The 10,664-nt window shown below is 39.0% G+C and overlaps 1 non-coding gene across 1 annotated transcript; it reads right to left on the bottom strand.

Annotated features, from left to right (window-relative positions):
• Positions 1 to 8,348: 8,348 nt before the first annotated feature.
• LOC145430234 (U1 spliceosomal RNA) lies at positions 8,349 to 8,511 on the bottom strand. Its single transcript, XR_013910699.1, has one exon. It is a non-coding gene; the product is annotated as a U1 spliceosomal RNA (small nuclear RNA).
• Between the last annotated feature and the right edge of the window lie 2,153 nt (positions 8,512 to 10,664).

The following is a 10,664-nucleotide window of genomic DNA, read 5'->3' on the forward strand; positions in this document are numbered from 1 at the left end:
TACTGATACCTCAAACAAACTGACCTCACTAAAGAAGACAACGGGGGAAACTTAAATAGTGGCTGATCAGCCCACAAAAATCACAAAAAGGGGTAAAACACACAAAAACCTAACTGAGACCAAAACCAGTTATTTATTATCCTGTAAATTAAACCTTATATTTAAAGAAAGACCAATGTGGATGCAGTGTTGTGTGTAAGCCTCTACACTGATATTACCACTGTGTGGCTGTAACTGCAGCCATCACACCGCCTGACCACGTTAAGGTGGTAATCTCTCAGGGGGAAAACAGAAAAACAAAACAACAAAAAAGAAAAGAAAATAATGCTCATCAGATTCTAACAATTCAAAACATGACATTTACCTTAACTGGATGACCTATATAATAAATATATTCGAACCCAACAATAGTACTTCACACTATTGCCAATATTAACAAAACCAAAAAGGGTAAGCCAAGTTATTTAAAAAAAAGACAATTCACAAAGTCTTGAAAAATAGAAATAAAGAATAAAAATCCTCAATCCACTCTATAACAACAGTCTCCTGCTTCCCTGCAGATCAACACGTTCTCACTCCTAACTCGTCATATGTGCGACGCCCATACAGCATGTATCACTTCTCAGTTATTTATTGCACTTCTTGCTCGTCAGTGAGGCACTTTTAGTGCTTTATCTATGTTTGTGTGGGGACTTGTTATAAATCAGTCTTCAACCTTTAATCTCTCTCTGAAAATGACTGGGATTAAATGCAGTATAATAAACTTTCCTGAACGTGTGTCTTGTCATGATCTCCAGTGCTGCCATTTCATAGGATCTCCTGTCCAGGGCTTCTCAGACGTTGGTTGTTTTTATAACTCCTCTCACCTTCTGCTCTTGTGTCTGCTGTGATAAGCCTTTTATACTCACCCATTTTATTTCCATTTCTGTTTCTCACTATTTTTCTTAACAAGATTAAACCAGAATCAAGGTATGACTCAAGTATGTGAGGAAATTCTACACTAATTGGTACCTGCGGTCTTTCTTCTGTTGCATACCACACCCCAAAGAATGGACACACATAATGCAGACACATTTTCAGTGACCCAAATAACATTCAAACACGCTCCGTATCATAACCTCCTTTTTGTTTGTGTTTATTTTAAGCAGTTGATTTAACATAAGGATTAAAATAGAAAGAACAATCCTTGAAATAACACATGTGTGTGAAATACATAATAAAAAACATAAAATAAATAAAATAAATAACTATGTCAAACCTCCTGAGATCCAGCCTCACAATCACTTGTTCTATGATGACTAAAGGAAGTTTATTTACTTCATAGACCCAGTGACGCCCATTCAGTTTCATTATCCAGGAAATAACAGCTGATGCTCACTTCTGTTTAAGACACAGTCCAATCTTAGGTTCCTCATCCTGAGTGGAACAATGGGTCTATAGAATAGAATAGAATAGAATAGAATAGAATAGAATAGAATGCCTTTATTGTCACTATACAGTTGTACAGAGCATCTCATACTCAGTGTAAACATGCTGGGGGGGGGGGGGGGGGTACAGTTCTGCAGCGCATATGGACAGTATTAACATGAGGAAAAACATATATATATATATATATATATATAAAATGTACAATATACAAGACGTAAGTAATATGTAATAAATAGTGTTATGTATATACAGTTGAGTATTGCACATGGAATTGGTATAAATAGTGTTATGTATATACAGTGTGAGTACAGCTGCCTTTTTCAGATCATCTCTACATTATATGAGTTGATGATTCTAGCATTACAGATAATGTCTTAATTATTCCAGACTGAGCTGTGGTGAGATCTTTTATTTTCTTTCTTGTGTTTCAGTGACAGCCTTAGCCATCACAGCCGGGCAGGTAACAAACCTATTTGCTTATTTATTTATTTTTGTCTCTAAAACTCATAAATACATATCAATACATGTATTCATTGTGAAGCATCCTGATGATCAGTAACCAAGTGTTTCTTCCTGAAACAATTACATGTAACTGTGCTGCAGTGAGGATAATACGATGTAGTATTAGGGCAAAGTTAAGAAAGGTATTATCGATCATTTTGAGAATAAAGTCAAAATGTGGAGATTACAGCTGTCTCAAGGCAAGCTGCCATGGTTGCTACTGTATATCATCTGAGTTGGTGAAACCGTACTTCAGAATTGGTTTTAGCAAGAAGGAAACATGAGCTAAAATAACCAGAACACAACTTTAAAATGCTTTTCACCAGGAGTTTTAGCTCATGAGCTAAAACTCCCTGGTTTTAGCTCATAAACGCAGTGTGGTGATAAGTATTAGGTTGTACCAAAAAAGGGCTGGTAATAATAATAATGGATTGCATTTATATAGCGCTTTTCAAGACCCTCAAAGCGCTTTACAATTCCACTATTCATTCACTCTCACATTCACACACTAGTGGAGGCAAGCTACAGTTGTAGCCACAGCTGCCCTGAGGCAGGCCGACAGAAGCGAGGCTGCCATATCACGCCATCGGGCCCTCTGGCCTCTACTAGTAGGCGGTAGGTGAAGTGTCTTGCCCAAGGACACAACGACCAAGACTGTCCGAGCCGTGGCTTGAACCGGCAACCTTCCAATTACAAGACAAACTGCCAACTCTTGAGCCACGATCTAATGGACAGATGCAAGGTTATCGATGGTTACATCCTCGTGTAATAAAGAAGTTGAATGTTGTATCACACAATGGCTGATCAATTTGTTTCACTAACTCATCTAAATAAGGAATTTTGTAGCAGAAACAGTAATTATAGCAGTTTGTTGTGGGACAGTAATGTCCATATCAACAACTTTTTTCTTGTGGCTCTAAAACTCCATCGTAGCGTAGAGCCTCCCCGTCTTCTCTGTAGCTCAGTTACTTGATCTAAATCCTTGATCAGCTGTGTGCTGAGCTATGGCCCAGTTAGATGTTAATGTGTGTTCTTATGTTGTGTTATAGTGACAGCTGTGTGTACTGCTGCAGGAGCAAGTAAGCAGTTTATTTATCTTTAACTAATTTGAATCAAAGCCCGATCCATGTCTGATACATGTCTTGTCTTCCTGCAGTAGGTTCTGTAGTCACTGCTCCTGCTCTTCTGGGAGCTGCAGGTTTCAACTCAGCTGGAATAGCTGCAGGCTCCTGCGCTGCAGGCATGATGTCGTCTGCTGCAGCTTCTAATGGAGGAGAAGTGACAGCCGGAGGTGTGGTGGCTGTTTTGCAGTCAGCAGGTAAATATATAATTAGATGTTTTATTAGGATTTTAACTTACAACAACATGCAAAAAGAAGAAGTTCATGGCTTTGGGCCTTGGATTCCAGACCGGAGTTGTGTCCTCAGCCTGTAGTCTGACTTGGACGAAGAAAACTAAATCTTGTGGACCCCATTGCAGTGTGAGTGTGGTGGTTTCTTACTGGTCAATAGTAGACCTTACTACAGTCTTGTACGGGAGTCATTTTGAACCGTACGTAACATTTGACGTTTGTCGACAGGATTTTTATTCAGCATACAAAACCACCTGCCTTAGACTGATCAATATGGCTGATGAACTATCTGAAACCGTTAATATGGTGTGTGTGAATATCAAATAAAGTCTTATGAATCAAATTATGTCAGTCCTTCGTGACATGTATCACTTGTTTTTTTTTGGAGTGTTTTTTTTCTGTTTTTTAATTTTGTTATCCACATGAAAAATTCCAAAACTGCAGATTTTAGACACTTTAGACCTAAAATGTATATTCATTAGGGGAAAAAAACATTCATTTGTGATAGTAAACGTAAAACAACCTGAAAGACTCCATGTGACAGTCAGAACATTGAGCTTAACAAGTAAGGTCCAGTTATTTGTTTTAACAAACATTTCAAGCACATCCTCTAGTCTATTTGTAGGATTGTTGGCTGTCCACTCAAGAAGTTCAGAATACAAAAAGCAGAATAAGAGATTTTTGACTACCCGACTTCTGTCTGTATTAAGAGTGGCCTTTGGTGTCATATTTCAGCTGCTGCACATGTCAATTGATTTTGTAACACCAAGACTTTAATATTTGAGACTGCTATTAAGCAGGTCAAAAATGAAATTTCATGCTCATCTGAGGCTACATATATACAAACCCGATTTACTTCACACCACATCATTTTTCATATGTAGGAAAAGGTAAGTTCATCAGATGAAACTTAAAGGATCTTTGGCTCACGTCTTCATCTGGATCAGCGGTCCCCAACCCCCGGTCCGTGAGTCCTTTGGTACCGGGCCACGAGAGTTGAGGCTCAGGTGTGAAATGTCAAGTCAATGAAAGTAGAAAAATGTTTTAATATATATTAATTTTATAGTATTTTGTAAACGTAAACAGGGGTGGCCATTTTTGGCCACGAACAAGCTGAGAGGGAGTTTTTTTGTTTTTCTGTTACTGCACCAAAAAAAACAAAGATACATAAAACTCATTGATACTTTTACTTATTGCTATGCATCTAACCTCCATCATGGTTAGAAAATAATTCAGTTTGCATGTTTTATTTGGAAAAAAATTGGGGTTTTGTGATTTTTTCCATTTATGAGTTCCTAGGATTATGTGATCTAACTGGTATTTAAAGGGTTAGAATTCTGAATTTGAATGAAATTTTGATTTTCATGAACAGCACTGATGCTAATCTAAAAAATCAAGTAAAAAAAAGTGGAAATTTTTCTTAATATATATGAATTTTATAGCATTTTGTAGTTGTAAACAAGGGGTGGCCATTTTTGGCCACGAACAAGCTGAGAGGGAGTTTTCATGTTTTTGCTCTCTCTGCACAAAAATAACAATGCATTATAATCAATGTTGATGTGAATCAATTACATGACCCATACTCTACTATTAATAATACAAGAAATTTCAGTAGCAACTCAATTATATAAAATTGCAAGATTTGAGGTTGTCTTCCAGCTAGTCGCAGTGGACAAACAAACTGGTGTTTAAAGGGTTAAAAATGTAAAAAGTAATAATTATTTTATATTTATGAAAAGAACTGAAGTTACTTAAAAGCTTTATGCAGATAAAATGGCAAAATAAACATGAAAATAACAGACCTAATCTGTTGGTGGCCACGAACAAGCTGAAAGGGTAGTGATTTTGAACAAAGGCAAGGCAAGGCAAATTTATTTGTATAGCACAATTCAACAACAAGGTGATTCAAAGTGCTTTAGAGAGACATTAGAAACAAAAACAAATAAAAAGTATGATTTAAAATTGATTAAAACAAGCAAACAAACTAACTAACTAAACACACACATTTCACACCTGTTCGCGCGATCTGAACCCTTATCGTAAGGGGAGCTACCAGTCCTTCTGTGGACGAGCTACTTTCTATTTTAAATTCCCTGAATTTAAAATACTCTCTAGACCCAGTCTAGACCCAGCTGGGGAGCTACCCAGAGCTCTAACCCACTTAACAAACAAACAAACAAACAAACAAACAAACAAACAAACAAACAAACAAACAAACAAACAAACAAACAAACAAACAAAGCAGTATGTAAAATCAAAACAGATAAAATCAGAACAGTAGATAAAATCAGTAGTTAATGTAAGTTTTGAAATTTAAGCTTAAAAGTGTGGATTTGGTGCTTTATTCAAATGCAGCTGAGAATAGATGAGTCTTCAACCTGGATTTAAATAAACTGAGTGTTTCAGCTGATCTGAGGCTTTCTGGGAGTTTGTTCCAGATATAAGGAGCATAAAAGCTGAATGCAGCTTCTCCGTGTCTGGTTCTGACTCTGGGAACTGATAAAAGACCAGATCCAGATGACCTGAGGGATCTGGAAGGTTCATACTGGGTCAGGAGGTCATTGATGTATTTTGGTCCTAAACCATTCAGAGCTTTATAGGCCAGCATCAGAACTTTAAAGTCTATCCTCTGACGGACAGGCAGCCAGTGTAAAGACCTCAGAGCTGGACTGATGTGGTCCACTTTTTTGGTCTTAGTGAGGACTCGAGCAGCAGAGTTCTGAATGAGCTGTAGTTGTCTGACTGATTTTTTAGGTAGACCTGTAAAGATGCTGTTACAGTAATCAAGCCTACTAAAGATGAATGCATGGACTAGTTTTTCCAGGTCCTGTTGAGACATCAGATCTTTTATCCTTGATATATTCTTGAGGTGATAGTAAGCTGACTTTGTTATTGTCTTAATGTGTTTTTCTAAGTTTAGGTCTGCATCCATCACTACACCCAAATTTCTCGCCTGGTTTGTGGTTTTTAGATGTATAGATTGAAGTTCTCTGGTGACCTGTAATCGTTTTTCTTTGGCGCCAAAGACTATTACCTCAGTTTTGTTTTTGTTTAGTTGGAGAAAATTGTGGCACAACCAGTCATTAATTTCCTCAATGCATTTACCAAGAGCCTGTACAGGGCCTCGGTCTCCTGGTGACATTGTGATATATATTTGTGTGTCATCTGCATAGCTGTGATAGTTTATTTTGTTGTTCTTTATAATCTGTGCCAGTGGGAGCATGTAGATGTTAAACAGAGGGGGTCCCAAGATGGAACCTTGGGGAACTCCACATGTGATACTTGTCTGCTCAGATGTGAAGTTACCTATTGATACAAAGTATTTCCTGTTTTCTAAGTATGTTTTGAACCAGTTTAGTACAGTTCCTGAAAGACCTGTCCAGTTCTCCAGTCGTTTGAGTAATATGTTGTGGTCAACTGTATCAAATGCTGCACTGAGATCCAGTAAAACTAAGACTGGCATTTTTCCACTGTCTGTGTTCAGACATATGTCATTAAACACTTTTGTCAGAGCGGTTTCAGTGCTGTGGTTCTGTCTAAAACCTGACTGGAAGGCATCGTAGCAATTATTCTGTTTTAAGAAGTAATTGAGCTGTTGAGAAACTGCTTTTTCAATGATCTTACTTAAAAATGGGAGATTTGAGATCGGCCTGTAGTTTTTCATTTGTGTCTTGTCAAGATTGTCCTTTTTCAGTATAGGTTTGATTACAGCAGTTTTTAGTGGTTCTGGAAACACACCTGACATTAAGGAAAAGTCGACGATCTGTAACAGGTCTGACTCTAAAGTCTTTGAGACCTTTTTGAAAAAACTTGTTGGCAGGACATCTAAACAGCAAGAGGAGGAGTTCAGTTGACCTAAGATGTCCTCCAGGTCTTTGCTGTTAATCGGGTGAAACTCTTTGATGGTGTTTAAACAGTTTTTCAGTGGACACAGTACATATCCTGGATCTGCTGTTGATGTACCAACTGCTTGTCTAATCTTTTGGATTTTGTCTGTGAAGAATTTGGCAAAGTCATTGCAGGCCATGGTCGAATGAAGTTCAGCTGCCACTGGCACAGGAGGGTTTGTTAGCCTGTCAACTGTAGAAAATAAGACCCGAGCATTATGGCTGTTTTTAGTGATGATGTCAGAGAAGTAGGACTTTCTTGCACTCCTCAGTTGTAAATTATAATTGTGAAGTTTCTCTTTATAGATGTCATAGTGAACCTGGAGGTTTGTTTTTCTCCATCTGCGCTCAGCTTTCCTACACTCTCTTTTTTCATTTTTCACCAGTGTGGAGTTTCTCCATGGAGACTTTTTCCTTCCAGAGATAACCTTCACCTTAATGGGGGCAATAGTATCCATTACATTTAACAGTTTTGCCTTAAAGCTATTGACGAGCTCATTGACTGAACCTTTGGACAGGTCAGGTGTTAATGGGAAGACCTGGTTAAAGATCTCACTACTGTGTTCAGTTATACACCGTTTTGTGATCACTGCTGTTGATATATTTGTGTGGGCTGAGATTTTACTTTCAAAGAAAACACAGTAATGATCAGATAAGCCCACATCAGACACAGCAATGTTTGAAATGCTCAGGCTTGGAGATCAGTAGGTCAAGAGTGTGTCCTCTATTATGTGTGGCCTCTGTTACATGCTGAGTCAGCCCAAAGTTGCCCAGAGTGTTACTCAGGTCTTTAGTCCCTTTGTCCTGAGGGTTGTCCACATGGATGTTAAAATCCCCAACAATAATTACACAGTCGAAATCAACACAGATCACAGACAGCAGTTCACTGAGGTCATTAATGAATCATTTCAATGTAAGCAGCTGTCTCCTGGAAGTTTTCAGTCTTTTGAATATGTGGCTTTACAGCTGAAGGCCCCATCCAAAGTTGTGTTTGTTAATGTTTACAGGCCTCCCAAATGCTGCACAGACTTTTTTAAATAAGACAGCATCCCCTCCTCCTCTCCTGCTTACCCTGGCCTCACTGATAAAACTGTAGTTAGGAAGCCAGAAGATTGCATGACGTCGTCATTGAAAATAAGCGCAAACATTCCCACTCATTTTTCTTTCAACATATGATGAGGGGGGGAGAGCGCGAACGCAGTCCCCACTACCAGAAATTATGTAGTCGAGATTCCCACATTTGGGGAATTCGCAGGCTGTCAGCAAAGCCAGAGTGCAATGGCTGAGCCTCGGCCTGAGAGAACCACCTTCGTGATCATGGTATCTCTCCTACCAGGTAAGTATGAATTCTTTAGCTCACGTATGGGGCAGTCTTTCACACACAAACCCTGCACACTCACGGTGCTCACAATCTCAAAATCAACACAAACACAGCCTGTAGGAAGCTGGGACTACACACTATTTATATATACACATGAAGCAGTTTCCAACAGAGCCCCATAAGGTTATTTAGCTTTACAAATACCGGGAGAATTTCCCATCATGCATTGCTGTATCTGCGCAACAAGAGCTAGCTGAAAGATAACTTTTTTTCATCCATTTAACCTCCTTAAATCCACCAACAAACCACCAGAAGTTCAGCTAACTCAAAGGTAAAGCACGCTGCTAAACGAGTTTGTCTGATACTCGGGAAAAAGAGGATAAACGCAAAAGTTTTCTAGTTGAAGCACAGTCACTTCCGGTCTTTTCGTTAACTGCTGCTAGGCAACCAACAGTTTCCCGCTACGGTCTCGGAGTATGAACAGTGTTGCTCACGAAAACACGTCTGTGAACATGTCCGTGTGCAACAAACAACCAGAAAACAATCCAAATAAAAACACTAAAAATTTACTCATTAACAACGACTGAATTCACTCAGAGCAACTTTTTGCTTTGGCGGGAGTTTATTACCTGCTAAAGATGGCAGGAAGTCTCAAATCACGCGGGTCCGGCGCACATACACGTCTGGATGGTACAGCATAACCAGGTTAAGACATCTCTAAAAAAATATATTTTTGAGTGTTTTTCAGTGTTTTTAATTATTTGTTTTAATTTTGTTTATTTTCCATTGTTCACTGTGGCCTGATAAACATTTTATCAAAATATATTTCATAAGGCCATCGCTAAATATTTACAAGAAATCAGGCATTATACAGTGTGTAAACTTCAGTGTGATTTGGATGCTCAGCAGAAAATGTAGCCAGATATCAGCTGGGTTTAGATACATTTCAGATAAGAAAACCTTTGTTAGTCCCAGAGTTGGGAAATTCAAATTGTTACTGCAGCAGAGTACACAAGGCAGGAACAAATGAACACACACAGCATACCTAACAGCAATAATGCTATGCAAAAATAGAAGAAATATAGACTAAGAAATAGATAAGTACTTATATATGTAAGTCTATTTATCTATATCCATAGCCATCTATCTATATATATCTACATACATACATATACTTATATATGATGTAATAATACAGATTACTATCAGAAGAAGAATGAAACACAAGAAAACCCCAGGAAGGAGATCCTGTTTATTTTAATACCTGCAGTTGCCATCCCATTGGTTATCGCTTGCCTCTTCTTTCTGGTTTGCTTGTGTCGCAATAAACATAAGGCTTCAAATGACACACCACCTCGTTCCCAGCTCAGCAGCTCACCCTCCCAGGACACGGAGCTGTCGCCCCCGAATCATCAAAAACAACAGGTAGCAATAATAATAACAACAAGGTAACATTAAATATGGTCACAGTAAATGTGATTTACATACATTTGTTTAAGTATTGTTGAATTCTGGTGGCCAGAGTCTTTGGTGACATGTATTTATTGTTTCATGGCTGCAGGCGAAGCTGCGTGAGATTAACATGTCAGCAGTACGATTTATGGAGGGGCTCGGTGAGGACCGGTTTGGCAAGGTGTACAAGGGCCACCTATATGGCACAGTACCTGGTGAGCAGACCCAAGTGGTGGCCATAAAAACTTTAAAGGACAAGGTAGATTCTGCTCTTTGTGAGGAATTTCACCATGAAGCTATGGTCCGTTTCCATCTGCAGCACCCAAACATTGTTTGTTTGCTTGGCGTGGTCATTTCATAGTGCAGTGGTTGGGTGTTAATAGGTATTAACAGGTATTGCACACTGATATGCAAAGACCCCAGTGTGTGAATATGTGGTGTACATTCATTGCTGTTGTGCAGTGTACAGTCTGACAGCAGCTGGAGGGAAAGGCCTCCAAAATGTCCACTTGGAACACGGCCTGTCACTGAAGGGTGACCTGTATGGGGTGGGAGCTGTTATCTGACAGGGATAACTACCTCCACTGGGTCAAGAGGACATCCCAGAACAGAGCTAGTTTTCTTGATGAACCTGTTCAGTTTCTTCCTATCCCCAGCAGACCACACCATAAAACATGGACAATACCACCACAGCGTCTGAGGTCTTCAGGAGCTCTCCCTGCTC

The sequence above is a fragment of the Astatotilapia calliptera genome, chromosome 7, assembly GCF_964374335.1.
Source record: "Astatotilapia calliptera chromosome 7, fAstCal68.1, whole genome shotgun sequence".
Lineage (NCBI taxonomy): Eukaryota > Metazoa > Chordata > Actinopteri > Cichliformes > Cichlidae > Astatotilapia > Astatotilapia calliptera.